This window comes from Lepisma saccharinum, chromosome 7 (assembly GCF_977018435.1).
Source record: "Lepisma saccharinum chromosome 7, izLepSacc3.1, whole genome shotgun sequence".
Classification (NCBI taxonomy): domain Eukaryota; kingdom Metazoa; phylum Arthropoda; class Insecta; order Zygentoma; family Lepismatidae; genus Lepisma; species Lepisma saccharinum.
The window spans coordinates 88,150,525-88,170,000 of NC_139235.1; the positions used below are offsets into that span (position 1 = coordinate 88,150,525).

The window sequence follows — 19,476 nt, forward strand, 5'->3', positions numbered from 1 at the left end:
TAAGTTGGCAACCTGAATGTGTATAAGTTGGCAACTTGAATTGTTATAATTCGGGAACCTGAATTTTTGTAAGTTGGCAACCTGAATATTTATAAGTTTGCAACTTCACTACCGTTGGGATGGCAACGTGGCTTCTTTGAATAAGTCAAGAATGAGCCTAGTCTAGGTGTCATAGTGAGCTAGTCCAGGTCTGAGACTCAGCATACGCCACTGTTGAAAGTGTCACTAATTACATGTGAAATGAAAAGGAAAATTATGTAGAGTTTTGAATTATTAATGTAATCATTAGTTTCATGGCTTTTAAATAACATACTGTTTCAAACCTATTACTTTTTGTAGCGGAAGTGGGATTTTATGCGTGGTGCTTCCACTTAATTTAGTTTCATTATGGTTATAATATACCATAAGAGAACTAAATTAATTCTAATTTCGTTCTAATTGTCTCATTTATCGTTTCTATATCTTAAGCTCTGAAGTATCGTACTTCATTTCTGAAACAAACCTTAGTTTGAAGAATATATTTATCATAATTTTCATAGCCTTTGTAATGTTCCATAATCCTTCAAAGTAAATAATGTTCATGGTGACACACCCGTCACAAAATTTGTCACACCCGCTACAGGCAAAAAATGTTTATATAGAAAGTATGTATTAATATTTTTAGAAAATAAAAGGCATCTAAATGTCGAGTAAAGTTTGCTTTGTGAAAATAAAATAAAATAGTTTCAGTAAACCAATATATTTCACAGAATTTTCTGAAAGACTGAGGAAGGTCCCAAACTCAAGTCTCAGAAGTGTCATACCCGTCACAAATACAGGAAATGTATTTTCTGTAGCTGAAACTTGAGATGGGGGATGAATATTCTGAAATTAAACAACTTTCATCAAGGGAAATGAAATTACATGAATTGATAGAGTTCCATTTTTTAACATGCTAAGAAAATAATAAAAAATGAATTACATTTATCTGAATGTCACCCTGCCACAATGGAATTGCCAATAGGCAGATTGTTAAAATTTTTAACAGTATTAAATTTTAATGGCATTTCTATATACTGTGAAAGTTGTGCGGTGACACGTCGAACTGTAGTGTAGTGCGTGTTGTTTATGCTATTCGGGACTCGAGACGAAATCGAAAAGAGAACGAGACAGAGGTTTATGAATCGAGATGAGACCGAGACGGTGCTAATCAGGACAGGACATACAGTTTAAAGTGGAATCCGAACCATTATGCGCCTCCCCCGTGTATCGAACCCGGGACCCCTTGATTACAATCCGACGACGTTACCGCTACGCCACGGAGGAGGCTCATATAATTCCTGATTGATTGATTTGGTATATTTTACTTCGCTTTTCTGTCATTTTTTTTGACTAATCGCGAAGTAGTCATTTCCTGTTTATAAACATTTGTAGAAGTGTCCAATCTTTTATTGACTGCGTTGCCAGGACAACAGTGCGTGAAGAGGCGAGAAGTAAGTTGAGTTGCGTGATAGATGTTAATTTTGTGAAAAAACACACTGTTATAAAGGAAAACCCGCAGCTTAATTGAAATGTGATTGTATTTGTGAATATCGTTGTTATTTTGCAGTGATTGTTTAAAGGTAAAATGTGTTATTAAACTTGTAAAATGGGAAGAAGCTATTTCTTTTTCTAATCGTACGTCCTGAGAATGCTCAGTGTAGCATAACATTAAGGAGGGTTTCATAACTCCGCCACACAAGGAGATTGGGTAGCTACCGTGACGTAGTGATCCAGTGGCGAACACCAAAAAGGAACGTCACAAGCGCTGTGCTAACCACACCACCACGGAGGTCGGCTCCGTGTCATTCGTAGGTGAGGTTGTGTCATTATGCATCTTGTGAGTACTATATAGTGTACGAAGATATTCACTAATTTTGTAAAGACAATACTTTTGGAAATAATAGAATTTCACCAATGAAAACACATATTTCTCTCGACCTGACCTGTCGCCAAAGACCACTAGGAACACCTTGATACGTCCTTTCCCATTTCACTAATATTTGTTGTTATTAATTATATTTTCTCTTGTACAAATGTTTATTGTTCTTTAATCTTAATTTCTGTAATTTACCTATCACTGATAATGTCAGGATAGTGACTAATCTGCATATACATATCTTGTAAGGGCTGTTACCATGGCAATTACGAGTGTCTTTTGTCTGGGCTTGGTTTTTTGGAATAGAGTGATCAAGTTGAATTAAAAGAAGTTTAATTTCTTTGAGTGACATGGATTATATGTTAGGCATATAAGTATTTAGTTTGCAAAGAAGTAAAATAGACTTCCTTTTTTAGTGCAAACTTAAGTTTGATTTTTATTTGGTTTGAACAACGAAGAGAGAGATTACGCCATACCCTGAGAGGCTCTGGTAGTTAAATCATGTTCTTTTGACCAAAGAACGTGTCAACCTTCCCTAAATCCTGTGACACGATGTCCGGCGCCTGTATCGGGATTCGATCTCAGGAACCCTCTTTCGCAACGAGTTGCAAACTCGCCCTTACTAATATTGACGGAAATCTCCCGATCTTCACTTCAGCGCTTGGACCAAACAACGGAAGGGTCAAATCGCAGGAATGTCATCGCACTTCCTATAGGCAGGTTCGTACGCATTAGCACAGCTCAGCGTTTAAAGGTAATTACAGGCTACTATAAAAGTTTGTTCGTATTTTGCTCAGGTGCCCGGCTGGTTGCGGGGTCTCCGTTAACGACCCGTGCAGATCGTTGACCCAACGTCCTTGACGCTTTCACCTTCGGGGCTTCTTCTCGGGTACGCAACTCTCCGTCACGTAACTGAATTCGCTTATCGCACTGGCTGGCGGCCGCTCTCGTTTTACGGGCTTGCATAAGTCCCTTCCATCTCTTCGACTCAGTGTTGTCACAATATGAGGGCACAATTTCCCTTTCCAAGGGGCAAAATTTCCCTTTTTGGACCAATTTTTCCCTTCACCTAAGCAAATCATACAATAATAATAATAAGTATTATTAGTGGTAGTAGCAGTAACTGTAATTATTATTATTATTAATGGTGTTGGAAGCAGTAGTAACAGTAGTATTTCCGTTGGTCCATGTCCGTTTGAATAAAAAATGTTAAATTTTTCACATACATGTCACTTTCATCGCTTCCTGACCAGATGTCACAGGTTTGGATCCTGGTCAGGAATCCATTTAATCGTTAATCTTCATCGTTACTATTATCCGAAGGTGCACAAAAGCGATGTACTTAACAGAAATATAAATAGATACAGGCTATATTCAAGGGAGCAGAAAAATGAACAGAAAAAATGAAAATGTGAATATGAAAGTGGAACTTAACATTAACTGTAATAATGTGATCAGATGTCTTAACATTTCCCTGAAATTGTGGCATTTTTTATCGAAATTCCCTTTTTCCCTTTTGGCTAAAATTTCGGTCCAAATTTCCCTGCATAAGGGAAATTTCCCTTCATGTGGCAACACTGCTTCCACTGGCAGCGCGCTCTGGTCAGCCGATTTTTTTAATTTTTTTTTTTTGCGCATCTTGGCTTGCCGCCGCACCCAGCCTGGCCGGCGTGGTGTAGCGGTTACCGTAGCCAAGCGTACTTGGTCGGTTTGTCAGAAAAAGTGAAGGTTTCATTTAATTGGCTGATGTATTTCGTTTGTTTTACTTCGCATTTCTCCAGCTTTTCGCTAATTCAGAAGATGAGGATGAGTGATGAAGGGACACTCATAAAGAACTCTCATGCCCGACCACAGAAGTACGCAAGGTTTGTTTCAAGTCTGCCTCATGCTTCATTCTCTGTTCTATCGGGAATCGAACCAGGGACGCCTTGATTTCACTGGTGTTTCCGATCCGATCCATCCTTATGTAACGACTCCGATTAACGTGCTGTTGGATACCTTCTGCTTATGCAGCAAATACTTTTTCGAAAATTCGTTTAAAAAAAAGAAAAAAGAAAAGAAACGCTAGGATATTCCAAATTCTGAACAATCACTTCTGCAAATGTCCATTTCTGTAAAATTTTGAAACATTCAGTACCAGAAACTACGTACTCCATTAATGCAAAGCTATATCAACCTGCTGTAAGCAATGTCCACCCGCATAAGAGCAAGTCTTTGAAGGCCTATGACTGCACGTTGATAATTTTTACAGTTATGGACATTAAGAAGAAGAAAAAAGAGTTAAAATGCTTCACAGACACAGCCCGTAGATTGTATACGGTTTAACGCACATCGTTACTCCGTTCAATATTAATCTGTATAAAATCGGTTTCGTAATGTGAGTTTAAATTGTCATTGGGTTTAAAGAAAAGCTTCAAGGAACTTTAAAACAAGACCAAGATCGTATTTGTAGAACTAACCAATACTGAGAAAAGGTTGTTTCACATAATTCATAAGGACTTTTTAAGACGATTAAGCATTGTATTTAAAACCGTTCTACCTGCAACGCATTTAAATTTCATCACGGTCGGAACACACGTTTTCTCTTTACAGATTTTCAAAGAGAGCAGTCGTTTGGAAACATCGAATAAACGGCAATTTTTCGATCTCACAGCGATAAAAAATTGAATTGAATAGAAATGTATTTATTTAAGTGTTGTTAACAATAATGAATTGAAAACATAAGTGATTTAGCAGAGTTATTAATTAGAAAGAAATTTGTTAGTGGCTGGAAATTGCGAGAAAATAATCTCTCGTTTATTGCAAGATTGCAAGGTAAAGGCAAATCCATAACCAATTGGAGCAGTTTACGTCATTATTACAACCCATCATGGAAGTACAGCGCCACATTTCAACCGGTGGCGGAAAATTGAACTATTTTTATTATCGCCATCCTCTTCCCCATGGTCTGCATAGTGTGTGCACCAAATTTCAGAGTTCTACGATGCCACAAACAGGCTAGAGAGGGCTCTGAGGTGGGTAACTTTAATTCTGGCCACCCGATATATGCATCAAACTATTTTACAGAGTGAGGTTAGATACATAAAAGAGGGTTGTAATAATATACATTCAATATATAAATCAGAAATTAAAAACAAAGAAGATATAGGAAAAGTTACGAGGGTCACTATTTATATTTTGAGCCTTGGCAACACTGATTGAAGTTAGGCGCGATTTGACGTTTGCACGGAATCGTCTGGCATTATTGACCATAACGTACTTCAAATGTTTTGTCAATAGCTTCATTTGTGTTGTTTATGTTGCCTTGGAGATTGCGCGACAACAATAAAATGGAAAACTCGTGAACATTTTCGTGCGATGATTTTTTACGATTTTCGACGTGGATTATCAAGACAAGAGTGCATCGATCAACTTACTTCCACATTTGGCGATGAAGCCCCATCCTTTGCCACTGTGAAACGCTAGTATAACGAATTTAATTGTGGCCGCCATTCGCTCACCGACGAGATTCGCGAAGGTCGTCCAAAATCAGCTGTTGTTCAAGAAAACATTGATGCTGTGCAAAACCTAATACTGCAAGATCGTCATGTGACATACTGTGAGATTGAGGCAACCATAGGCATTAGTTCCACCAGCATATATAAAATAGTACATGATCATTTAGCTCTAAGAAAGGTATGTTCTCGTTGGTTCCCACACAATTTGACAAAAACTCAAAAAGACGCTCGCGTCAATTGGTGCAAACAAATGCTCAATAAATACAATCGTGGTGCTTCAAAAGACGTATATAAGATTGTAACAGGTGACGAATCATGGATATATGCATATGAGCCGGAACGTAAACAGCAGTAGACTGTATGGGTGTTTCAAGATGAACCCAATCCAACAAAAGTTGTTCGCGCTCAAAGCACATCGAAACAAATGGTCGCCTGTTTTGTCGGGAAAACTGGTCATGTGGCAACTGTGCCTTTAGAGGAACGTAGAACGGTCAACTCTGAATGGTACACAACAATTTGTTTGCCAGAGGTCTTCGGTCAAATACGGAAAACAAACAAACGCCGTCGGATCATTCTTCATCAAGACAATGCCAGCTGTCACACATCTCGTCTAACAACCGACTTTATGAACAGTCAAAAAATCGAATAGATGGGTAATCCGCCGTACAGTCCTGATTTGGCACCCAATGACTTCTTCTTGTTCCCGAATGGCAAGAATAAATTGCGTGGACAACGATTTTCGTCGGCGGAAGACGGCGTTGATGCGTTCAAAAACCATATTATGGAGGTGTCTCAAGAAGATTGGAAAAACTGCTTTGACAAATGGTTCGAACGAATGCAAAAGTGTATTGACCATAAAGGAGAATACTTCGAATAACAATAAAGCAGTTTTCAATGCCAAATTCGTGTTTTTTTCATTGTTAGGCTCAAAATATAAATAGTGACCCTCGTAAAACACAATTGTTCTTAAAATAGCCTACATTATTGTCGAATGTCATATCCATAGATTGTGACATTTTCCTGTACTAAAGATACCAATTTGTCCACCCAAGTGTTCGATTTCAAGAATGTAGTTGCAATTGCATTATGTTGTCTTCTGGTATTATAATTATGCACTTTCACGCATAATTTTTCCAGATTTGTTTTACTATCTATTACACCTGCTAAGATATTTTCTATAAACTGATGACAGAATATATTTCTTCTACATTCAAGGTTACATAATTTAGTTTTTTACTTAGATTACTGTATTCATAATATACATCTTACATTTTGGTACATTTTAGTATAATCAAAGGTATAAAGGAAAACAAAGGTTACCGTAGATTAACGCAGAATTGAATAAGCAAAATTTTGATATAACTTTTTTTATGTAGGTCTATTGGTTAATTTTTAATTGGAGTCCAAACTCAAGTATCCTAAGAGCACCCACAACAATGCAATAGTTATACTTCCACTGACAAAGCATGATTAGGATATAGGTCATTCTTCTTCGGATGTGCAGAAACTTTCTCGCGGTGTTACTGTTTATCAATTGCGTGTATTCTTCTTAAGTTGCTTGCTTTTTTGTGGAAGAATAATTAACGTCACCGCGGACTGCAAAAAACACTATCACCTGACACCATCGTACGTAAGATGCTTCGCCCTTAGGTGATTGTGCATATAATTGGCGGTCATGAATTAGTTTTTCAAACACTTGAGGCATGTACGTCTTCTTAATTACATTCTCTTTACGTTTCCTGTCCTTCAGCACACTCTAATTGCCATAATTACAGACCATTTTAAAAGCCTATCATTGACAACATTTCAGTTCCAATATTTTAATTTGACTGAAAGCACATTTCTTCTGCCTTGGTGTCCAAACGAAACGAGTTAATTTGCGAACTGTGAAACTTTTTCTCTGTGGTTCAACGAGGGAAAATTGTGGGTAATATATATATATATATATATATATATATAAACAGGCCCGTAGCCAGGATTTTATTTCGGGAGGGGGCTCATTCCTTATCAGCACAGGCGTTGCCAGAAATATTTGTAGAGGTGCACGCCACTGATATAACTTGATTAGTAGAAATAATAATGACAATAATAATTATTACCACGCTTATAATTGTAATTTTACACTAATAACTTTTATGAGTTATTAAAAATTAACCAATTTTAATCCAAATTTATTGTTATTATTATTATATAAATGGAATGGAGAGACATTGCTACTCAGGGCCTCCCAGATGGCGCAGTGGTAGCGTCGTCGCCTTGTAATCAAGGGGTCCCGGGTTCGATACCCGGTGGAGGCACATAGTGCTTCGGATCCCACTTTAAACTGTAGGTCCAGTCCCGATTAGCCTTACTGTGCATAAAGTGGACTTAAAGCATCAAATCAATCAAGACTGTGCTACTCGATCCACCGTATGAGTGAATATCCAACACAAGTGTTGTCCATTATTTTTCTTACATGTTGTACAGTTAGTGTATTGAAATTCACAGCTATTGTATTTTGTTATTAACTTTTACACATTTTGTTCAAATGAAGGCTTTAAAAGTTTATATTGTGTGACTTCTTACAAAGAAAACTATAAATTTTGGAAGCTGTGGATCCATTTATTCTTTGGATTAAATGGTAGAATATAAAAATATAACCTGGTTTCTCTGTTATACACTTAAACTTTATTCGATCTAATGTTTAATCCTGCTAAGGAAGTTAAATTAATTATCACTATACACTATATAAATTAGATATTTGTAGGATTTTGGGTGGCCTTCAGCCCCCTTAGCCCTCCCCCTGGCTACGTGCCTGTATATGAATGTATAAACCTAAGCCAAACAAGACATTAACGTGGCTGTTAACAAGAAATTTCTAACTTCTTCATATTCTGGGCCTTGTGTGCTGTAGCTCCAAGATTTACCTGCTAGGTATTCACGGTACGTACGTAATCTCTATAATTCTGTTTTTGAAACTATTATCATAATGGTGTTGGTTTAGCACTAAAGTTTGCTACCACTTGTGTTTTACTATACACCTCACATATTAAAGGAATCACTAAAGGAATAATTAAATTAGTATTGAACCTCATATATTTCAATCAACAGTTGTCAAATTCCGCATACAATATAAATGCATCCAAACAACCTTCTCTTAGTAGCCATACTAACTTACTCCACGGCCACTATGTGTTGCATCTGCTAGAATTGACTTTAGAACATATGGAAAAAAGTTTTATTCTTAGCATTTTAAATGCTCAACTGCTCAATAATACGCAGGGGTAACAAAGGTGAACTAAAAGTTCCTGCTTTAATGGTTTTATACTCCTGGACGCCACTAATTTAAAGTTGCCAAGCCTCTTGCGATTTTCCCTGCATTAAACAAGACAAGTGGAGGTGACGTGGGCGGACGTTTTCTCGTTGTTCTTTTACAATCTTTTTGTCTTCATCCGATACTTGTGCTTTGCGTAGGTCAGGTTTCAGGCTTTGGAGATGCAGTTATTTACTCCCATTGTACATTACAACACCTGCCATAAAACAATGCAGCTAATTTTAAAAACTATTATATACTGACAATGGCTGCAAATGTGATTCTAAGTATCTAAAGAGATATATTTGTCGGCCGTTAAAATATCTGTGCAGTAGGAAGCACTCTTCTCCGCATGGTGGTGTGCAATAAAGGCGAACTCAACAATGGGGAAGACGGACGACTTCCTGACAGTCGATTGGAAGGAATGCACGGGCAGTGGTCACTGGACATCGCTTGAACAAGTTTTTTCGTGCTCCCCCCCTCTGGTCACTTGCTCCGACGAGAGTGAAGCAAGAGCTCTGGGCGGTTCTCGCACTGCCATTCGCACGTCATTTGTGACTCCCCTCCCAAGCGACAGACTGGAGTGACCTTCACGCTTGTAGTGAACAAGTTCTACCAGGGGGTGCTCGTTCGGCGGCGCAGATCGTATGCGCAGTTGTCCGTGGATGCATGACGTCACCATCGAAACACTCGGCACGGAAAAGACTGGTTCCTTATGCAAATATTGAGAAATTTGACAACGAATATCTTCTAAAATATAGTAGCAAGGAAAAAGTTACAACTTTTACTGTTAAGAATCATCCTTTCTAATCAATTTATCACAAAGTTGATTCAAATGTGTAAAATGGTTTTCAAGAAATCGTGTTACGAAGGAACCCCTGTTTTGTTCTCTCCAGGCTTCCAATATAAGGGAGTTTTAACTTAAGCACATTGGATTTCTTTTTGCTCTATGTTTTGAAATAAGATTATTTTGTTCTTATCAACTGAAATCATGCCTAAATGCTATGGAAAGCTGTGAAAACTATTATCAGAAAACTAACGGAAGAAATTTAAAATATCACGGCTTGATTGATATAAAAAAATGCGAGATTGCCCATCTTTGTGAAAAAGGCTTTGTGCGAGATCTAAAAGCAGAACTTTATAATATTGTATGTAAATGTAAGGGTGTAATAAACGTGACTGCTTCCCAGGCACGTATCCAAGGGGGGGAGGGGCTTAGGGGGCTCAAGCCACCCCCGAAAGTTTTCGGTTTACACTAGATAAAATGAGATTTTTGTTTCTTGTGGTGTCAAATAAAATAATGTGACGTTAATTTAAGGAGAGAAATAATTATCGAGGCAAGACGGAGAATATTGTATAACCCTGTTATTGGTAACAGCTCGTATCCAAGGTGGGAATCAGGGGGCTCAAGCCCCCTTCATAAAATTTTCAGTTTACGCTAGATAAAATGAGGTTTTTGGCTTTTTGAATAATATGAAGATAATTTGAGAGAGATAATTATCTAGGCAAGACGGAGAATGTTCTATAAGCCTGTTATTGTTAATAGCGCGTATCCAAGGTAGGGATAAAGTGGTTCGAGCCACCCCCGCTCCCGAAGGAAATTTTTCAGTTTACACTGATAATATTAGGTTTTTGACTTCTTGAATAATGTGACGATAATTTAAGGAGAGGAATAATTATCGAGACAAGACGGAGAATGTTCTATAACCCTGTTATTGTTAATAGTGCGTATCCAAGGTGGGCATCAGGTGTCTCGAGCCCCTTCCCCCAGGAAATTTTTCAGTTTACACGAGATAAAATTAGTTTTTGTCTTCTTCAATAATGTGACGATAATTTAAGGAGATAAATAATTATCGAGGCAAGACGGAGAATGTTCTACGGACCCTGTTATTGTTTATAGCGCGTATCCAAGGTGGGGATCGTAACTCGTGGACTCCCCCCACCAGGAAAGTTTTCATTTTACACTAGATAAAATTAGGTTTTTGTCTTCTTGAATAATGTGACGATAGTTTTAGGAGAGAAATAATTATCAAGGCAAGACGGAGAATGTTCTATAACCCTGTTGTTGATAATATTGCACGTAAACTTTTCTTACGCTTTCGGTGTTGTCGTAGCGAACTTGAACACTATGTAGAAGAGACTTGTCAGCATTTGGAAGCTGCACAACAAAGGTAGCGCCGCAGGTAGGGCGATTCGGATTCATTGTAATTTTTTAATCTCTGGAAAGCGCGAGAGGGAACGTTCTTGAATAAGAGAAGGAGTCGAACTACTGGCAATATTTACGAATCGTTTTATCTGCGAAACCTTCTAGAATATAATGAGGATATTAATACGCGGCTTCAATTTCCCGGTTGATCTGTACAACAGAATAGGTGGAGACTTCAGAGGTAAGTGTGACAATTCATACAGTCGATTAGTGATCAGTCAGTGTCCATTGGTTGCTTTATAAGTTCTAGTGATTCGAAAATGAAATGGACTAAATACCGTAAAGTAACGAAGTCTACCACTAGTTCCAGTTCGGTCCCAAAGCTAAAGACATTTACGACAGCGGAACTTCGAGTAGTGCTACGAGTAGTTCGGGTCGAAAGACGAAGAGATCGAAGGTCTCTCTCTCTAAAGTGAATATTTCGGCAGTATCGGGCTGGGCATTGGAGCGATTTATTAAAAAAGAAATAAGCTGCACAGATCAACCGAAAATCAAAGTTTTGAGTGATGATTTGGTTGTGTCAGGACCAAATTTTGTGTACGCAGTCCGAGAATTTCATGGAATAAAAAAAATTCTTTTGTTTAAGGCTACTGGGTTCGACACACACTCAACAGACAATTTTGGACACTTGCGAGTGCTTATGCATGAATATGAACAATTTGGTGGGTTTCGGCTTTTATAAGAGCTGCAAACATGGGAGGACAAGACACATTAGTGGTGTTCAGGCTCGAATGAGAGAGAAATATTCGTGAACTGTCTGATTCCAGTTCCCTACACACAGTTTGAATCTTGCGTTGTCGAGTGGATTGTGCATTCGGTGCATGTGTAACACCTTCGTAAAAACACTTCTGGTACATAGATGTTTTGATGCCTCATGAGAAGAAATGGACAAACATACATACTGAGATGGTTCTGGCACACAATATTAATGCATGGAAACAGAGGAGTTGAGTGGTAGAAAATGTCCCGATTTCACGTTTTGATTAAAATGACAGCCTTAAACAGTGGCGACGATTTAAGAGATAGTTGCTCCCCATTCTTTTGCCTCCACACTATCACACTATGGCCTCTTAATGCTTGTCTCCTTGTCCACCCCCCCTCCACATTTTGGAACCCAATTGCCACGACTGGCCTTAAACATACAATTCTGATACCCCTTTAAAAAATGGTGTTCAGCCTCCCCCCGAAAGGAATCCCTGGATACGTGCCTGCTGCTTACCGTAAAATATCACTGCACTCTCCACGTTTCTCTTCTGTCTTTTTTTTTGGCGCCGTCAATAGCTTCAACACGTTGTTTTTTATATATATATTTGTCACATATTTGTTTTAATTAGTATTCTGCTCGTTCCGCCACCTAAACGCAGCAGCTAGGGCTCAAAGGGCAGTGCAGTTACACCGGAAGAAGGCTCGGAAATGGCAGGCTTCAGAAGTTAACTCATCCAAATTAAATTAAACAGGTATGTGCTCTCTCTAAATTTAAATCATAGTTCACAAATAATTTGATTAAAAGTTTTAAAAGTATCTGTTTTATTTAATAGCGTATTGATTGGTGCATTCTTCTCCAGCATAGCCATAGGCAGTGATCACACTACGGGGGGGGGGGGGCAGGAACGCCCCCCAATTCTCGTTCGACAATTTCTCTCTTATCTGCCCCAGTAAAACGACAAAATAAATAAATGAATGAATGTTCTTTTAGCCAAAATATGCATTTTTGTGTCGTATGTAACGGAATAATAAAAATGATTGCCCCGGGAAAATATGACTTACCCCTCCATCTTTTCTATTGCGCTATCACTAGCTACAACATATTTTGATCTCTATTGTTCCCATATATTTATTTTAATTTTAGTATTGTGAATCATATTCCACTGTGTTACCTCACGTATGAGCCCCCCCCCCCCACACACACGTACGACTTCAGTTGTAAGTTTTAGACTAAGCTTGTCAAATATCCACTTATATCTTTGTATTCTTGAGCCATTTAAAAAAAATCATTTCGCCCCTTCTTCTGGACTATTTCATAGGAATGTTTTGCCACTGGAAGCCCCTTTGCAGATCGAGATCCGGGGCTATAGCCTTCCCAAGCCACCGTCCCCTCCAAATACTCTCTTGGCCTCATGAAAGACAAATATATGTATTTCTACGAAATATTAATTTGACTTGGCAGTTTCTCTTTTCGAACAGGAATAAGTTTTAAATTTTAATAGCTTATAAATTTACACTATCAATTTTGAGTAAAGGTTTTGCGTAACCCTAAAAGTACATTTAGATACTGCAAGGTCAACTCTCGATATTTCAGATATATTAATAATTTTCATCACAACGTCTTGTAATAATTATTTGTTATTTCAATAACCTCCTCGCAAATGTTTCTCGCATATTAAAACATAGATGCCAATTTCTGTTTATTTCCTTGTAATGCTGACCTCCGTGGCGAAGTGGTTAGCACAACGCTTTACGATGCCAAGGGCCCCCAGGTTCGAATCCCCGCCCGGGCATGGGTCTACTTTCCTTTCACCAATTTCATCATATCATCACGCATCCTCATCTTTGCGATAAGACATATGTGACAGATAAGCGAAATAAAATAAACTAAGTCTATTAATCAATTATTTTTTTAACTCTTTGATTCTTCTTTAGCATGCCACGTTTTTGTTAAAATTATATTACGATTTGTAAAATGACGAAATTCTAAAGGAGAACACACAACTTTCTTTGTAGCTCATCGGTCAGAAAGTTTGAGGAATATGGATTTTCAAAATACATTTTTTCACATGTACTTTGCCCCCTTTTAAAAGTAGCGCGTTTTCAATTATGTTACTAATCATTAAAAGGATGCCTCAATACCATCTTGGAGGATGACAATTATTATTTTCCCCCTCCTAAAAGTAATAATATACTTTCGCTCTCTGAATCTCCCATATAAATGCTAGGGGACGTCTGCTTCAGCCGAGCTCACTGCTTCTCCGGTGACGTCACGCGTTCGTGCAAGATCGGCAATCTTCGGATGGCTTTACCTAATCTCTATATTTCTTGAAGTTCTACAATGCTCGCATTTCCACCTGGCGGCTGAGAAACAGCGAATCAGCGATCAGTTCGACTGACATCGGGCATTTTCGTGTCACAAGGCACCGAAAGTTGCTGGCGGGACGAAACGAATGAGCGTTGGATACAGCATGTTGCCAAACGTACTGTAAAACGGGAGGGAGTGGAAAGCGCCGTTACTGGATAAATGTTGTGCGTACAATGGTACACAAAGCACGGAAAATTAGTACACAAAACACCGAAACTGCAAACAAGCTATTTGGTTGTAGTGGTGAACACATCCTAACATCTGGTATACTGAAAACCGAAAAGCAACACTAGATTGTCTTCTAGTGCCCTGGGCGAGGAAAGTAACATTCGCTAATGACTAATGAGTATAGTTTATATTTTTATCTTAGGACTAACTTGGCTGGGACAAGTGGGCACTTGTCCCTCAAAGTTACCAGGTTATTACATTTAAGGGCTAAGGGTAATTTCGTTACCCTCCTGGGGCTTCTGAAGTAAAGTAATGAAGAGTATTTTTTATGATTTCGCAACTGTAACAGGTACTTAGCAAAATAGTCCTGGACGCTATTTTTGGATTCTGCTCCTACAGAGTTAAGTTCCAAGTTTGATTCTATCCCAAAAGTTAGGCCTCAAGTTACGCCCATGCCTTTTACCGTAACTATCATCAGTTTTTATACATGCTGTTGCAAGCCGTTTTGTATAGTGGCTGAATTGGAAATAAAATACTGCCGGTATGCTCGTATGCACAGATCTGTCTTTGGATACAATCCTTATTTGTGACTTCTTAAATAATACATCTATTCTAATTCTCTCTCTTTTATCACCACAAATTGCTTCTTTTTTATTTGTGCCACGCATAAATTGTAATAACTAAAAATGTATTAGTGGTACTGCAGAAGTTCCTAAGACCACAAAAATCAGAAACAAAATTAAGATGCATGATCACTGTGAACTGATGCAGTGTTTAATTTATTGCAAATTATGTCATGTGGTAAATCTGTAAAAGGACGTCTTTCTTATCAATATTATATACAATACACGTTACTGGTTGATTTTATGTCTTTTTTATTGAGTATGTTAATTGATTCCTCGATTTGGTTAAATTTAGAACTTTTTAGCACATTCTTAGCGGTATTGTGTTTCTCATGACGTATGATCGACAAGGAGCGCTCCGCAGTGGGCGGCGGGTGGGGGAAAGAGTTACGGTACAACTCAAAAGTGCAAAGTGCAAAAGAGAGAGAGAGAGAGAGAGAGAGAGAGAGAGAAATGAGCGAGTACATTGTTAGCTATTGCGTAGCTACTTGTGCGATCAGCTTCAATAAATTAGAATTTTAAAAATTTACTGCCGGTATGGTTTCCGGCATCTTAATTTACTACCAGTATGCCATACCGGTTCATACCGGCCACTGGTTTTGTATTAAGTATTCATTTCTAACGCATTCCTAATTCATTTTTATGCTCCATGTCATTATACAAAAATGGGTAATGCAGATTGCAACATATACTGTGAAGCTATATGGGGGGATATGGAGATAGGGTTCCACACATTTCCAGCCATTGTGGAGATGATGTGCTTAGTATAAAGCTCCGGTTGCCTTTACCACCCAGCTACCCATTTGTTAGGGCTGGGTGAAAGTCAAAAAGAGTCTATGCATGCATGAACATCGCTGGACAACCCCCATCCCGGGATTCAAACCCGGATCTCCCGTTTGTCAGTCAGTCGTCATGCCGACTGGAGCACGACTCTCCACTATGAGTTATATGCGAACTAACAGTGGCGACGATTAGGGGGGGTGGGCGAGGGGGGCAGTCGCCCCCCAAATGTTCGCCACTTTTGCCCCCGCACTATGCTAAACCTTATATACAAAGGGAAATATACTGTCTTTGCTCCCCGGTTTTGGGACCCAATTGCCGCCACTGCGAACTAAAAATAATTTTATCATTATTGACAGAAATTTAACGTCATTGCTCAATTTAGGTAATATGCAGATGGTAACGCACCGGAAGTCATAGGATATAATGTTACAAATGTGTTGACAATATTTTAATTTGAGAAAGTACATACATATATACATATCATGATTATACAATACGCTATTACTTAAATATATTAAAAAACTCAATAATTGTGTTATGTTATAATTAAATATATTTTGGATATTCATTACGATATTTTTGCATTCAAAGCGAATGCAAATATATATATACGTACTTATTAGTATAAACTAACTAGAATATTAATTGTTAAAAGCTCAATACGTAAGTTTTACACGGAAGAGAGAAATTCGGCCACCTAGCGAGCATAAAAGAAGTAGTAAGAAGAGTTTTCAAAGCATACATTTTTCATTTAATACCTGATGTACTGACTACCATGCTAAAGGTCCCGGGTTCGATCCCCGGCCGGTTCAAATCCGGGAACTTTTCTAACGGTGGAAGCGGCCCCGGCGCACACCCAGCGTCGAATAACATGGGTACCTGGGGGAAACCTTGGGGGGTAAAGGCGGTCAGGGGCGTGATGCTGATCACATCACCCCCACTCACGACCGGATCAAGAAAGTGTGGGGCGTTACCCCCACACCCCCTATACGCCTTCATGGCGTGGTGCTATGCACAGGGGAACACTTTTTTTTACCTGATGTAAGACTTTCAATTGTAGAACTGGAGAATGGGAGAGAAAAGGAGAGTTTACAGGATTCTTATTGGGAAACCTGATGGTAAGAGACCTGTGGGAAGGCCAAAACGAAGATGATAATGTTGAGATGGACCTAAAGGAAATCGGTAAGGATGGAAAATATTGGTTTGATTTTGCCCAGGATAGGGACAGATGGAAGGCTTGTGTTGCTGCAGCCATAAACCTTCGGGTTTAAGAAACCTAGAGAGTTAGTTGTAGAACTGTATTGGTAACACACATGGCAGCGATAAACACCCTTCAAAACTTATTAACAAGACGACGAGAAATTTTAAAGATTTTTACAATGAATTGTTCTGTTGGAATTACAAAATTTAGAAATAATGTTTCTATTGCTTTCTTGTAGAAAGCACCACACCTGACTTGTAAGAAACGCGTCACTATTGGCTACCGTTATAGTAGCCACGCCCACAGTTGCGATTTCAACATTGGCTTTGTAAATGAGCGGGCACTGAATGTGCAAACTTGCTGCAGCTTCTTCGAGTGCCTGGTACTTGACCATAAATGCAAAAACAGTAATCGGCCCGGTAATAAAAATGGAAGCTGGATTGAAGGAATGCGCAATCGCAGATGGACCGTCAGCAAAGGAGAGGATGTTATCAAGATGATTCTTCTCGGCAAACAGGATCCATCAAGGAAGCAGGGACCGACCTTTCGGGTTCACTTTTAAGCCCGAGGGAAAGAAAGGCTGCTTTTTTTTCGAATCCTCAGGAATTTTGCCGGACATTTCCGCGACTTGAATATTAATCTTGACGGCACAGGAAAGAAATGTACCTTTAGACAGGAAATATTGTCGACAGCTATTTCCAGTATGCCCGTGGGCAGATTACACTTTCGCGTCACTGCTTGTATGTAACCTCTCGGTATTGCATACATCACTCGGATGTTAGACTCAGGTAGCCACCATTTTTTCCCTCTTTACCTCTGTACCAGAGACATGTAAGGCGTTGCGAAACAAATATATTCCATTACTTGTACGTACTGAAAACCGTTACTTCAAGTTCCATTGTTGAAGAATGTAAAGAAAAACACGCGGAAGGATTTTTTACCGGGTGTTAGAGTGGATACACACTTCCAAAGAAAACCTACCAAGCTGAAACCAAATGTGGACATAGACATTCGCAGGATTTCTTGCAGAGAGGGGCAAACGTGGCATATTTCCCCCTGTAATAGTGTTACCCCCTAAAAGAGAAAAAACACTCCTTCAGTTTGAAGTGTTTATATTGCTGCACGCCCTTATCATAATTAAATTACTGTGACTGAAATTAAGTTTTATTTGAAATATATAATTTAAGTTGACATTCATTTTTCAGGGGGGCGTGTCTCCCACCCTCCCGCACAGGGATGGCTCAAAATAAAATTTTCAGATCGATTTTTGGCGCCACCCAATTTTCCACTCTGACACTCTTACTTTTCACCACTCTTCAATAAAAAAAAAAAAACGACGACAATGTTATATACGTATTTACGTTTTTATAGAAGAAAAATTATAGCCTTATTTTTTCAAATATCTTAAGTGTTACTCTCAAAGAACACATGGGTCTCCCCGCTAGCGCAGTGGTAGCGTCGTCGTCTTCATGGCCGTATTTAGAGGGGGGGTTTCTAGGGTTCAAACCCCCCCCCCCCCGAAACTTCCGACATGTTGGATTAATGGAAGTTCAGAAACCAAAATCTGTAACAAATTTTCAATTTTTTTCTTCTTCGAAGCATCACAAAAATACAAGGAGACAATGTTGAAGCGATGGAGCTACAATTTTCATAAATTTGGAATTCTGAAACTTGAGTGAAACAGGATTTATTATCAGAATCGTAGCCCACCCGCGACCCCTCCATTATCACTTCTGCTGTCATCTTTCCAGTGTTGTTCCTGCGTCACAAGGAATATAGACTGAAGATTCCCTTATGATTGTCCCAAAATTCCCTTTCCAGCTTTTAAATTCCCTGTCCGATAAAGTCGAAAATCCCCCTTGATAGGAGTTTTCAGTTTCGTAGCGGATTACGTTCGCGATTGAGGTTACAATCCATGCACCAGGCTAAGTTTTTAAAAGGAATAATTGGTTCCACACTTTTCAAAATTCCAAAAATTTAATTTTAAAGTCAAACAACAAAAACTTTATGACTAAAATTTCCATCTAACTTTTAAAGCTCTTTCTTGAAGGTATCTAGAGTTTAATGACGAATTATAATAATAGTGCATTTCAGTACACACTGTATGAAAAAAAATTGAAAAAAAAAACAATAAAAAAAAACTTGTGCTGGATATTCACTCCTCTTCTGGATTGAGTAAGCCCCCTCAAGGATATAACAATAATATAATAATAATTATTAGTAGTATTATTAATATGGAATGAAATTGTTTCATTATTATGACATTTTAATTATTAGTACAATTATTGTTATTATTTATATTATTCACATTTCTGGTGATGCCCATGGGAACAATTTTGAATGAACCCTCCCCGAAAATTTTTTCTGCCTACGGCCATGGTCGTCTTGTAATCAAGGGGTCCCGGGTTCGATACCCGATGGAGGCACAAGTATTTCGGATCCCACTTTAAACTGTAGGTCCAGTCCCGATTACCCTTACTGTGCATATAAAGCGGACTTGAAACACCAAATCAATCAAAAATCAAAGAACACATTTGCCGATTTCAATAACCTCAGACCGTGTTTTAACCTTCCCAACGATTTTATCCAATCTGTAATCTGGACATACACAAATACAGCACTCGTATGCATAACTCCCTCCACCTTTCTACTGTCCGCACATCCAAAACACATAATGGTCTAGGATTTCAAGGTGTAGAACTTTATAACAAACTACCAGAGGAATTCAAGAATCAT

General features: G+C 38.6%; 1 protein-coding gene across 2 annotated transcripts in view; it reads right to left on the reverse strand.

The window, feature by feature from the left end:
* Mur89F (Mucin related 89F) overlaps nucleotides 1-19,476 on the reverse strand; it is a 122,125-nt gene that overhangs the window by 55,534 nt on the left and 47,115 nt on the right. The window lies entirely within an intron of this gene.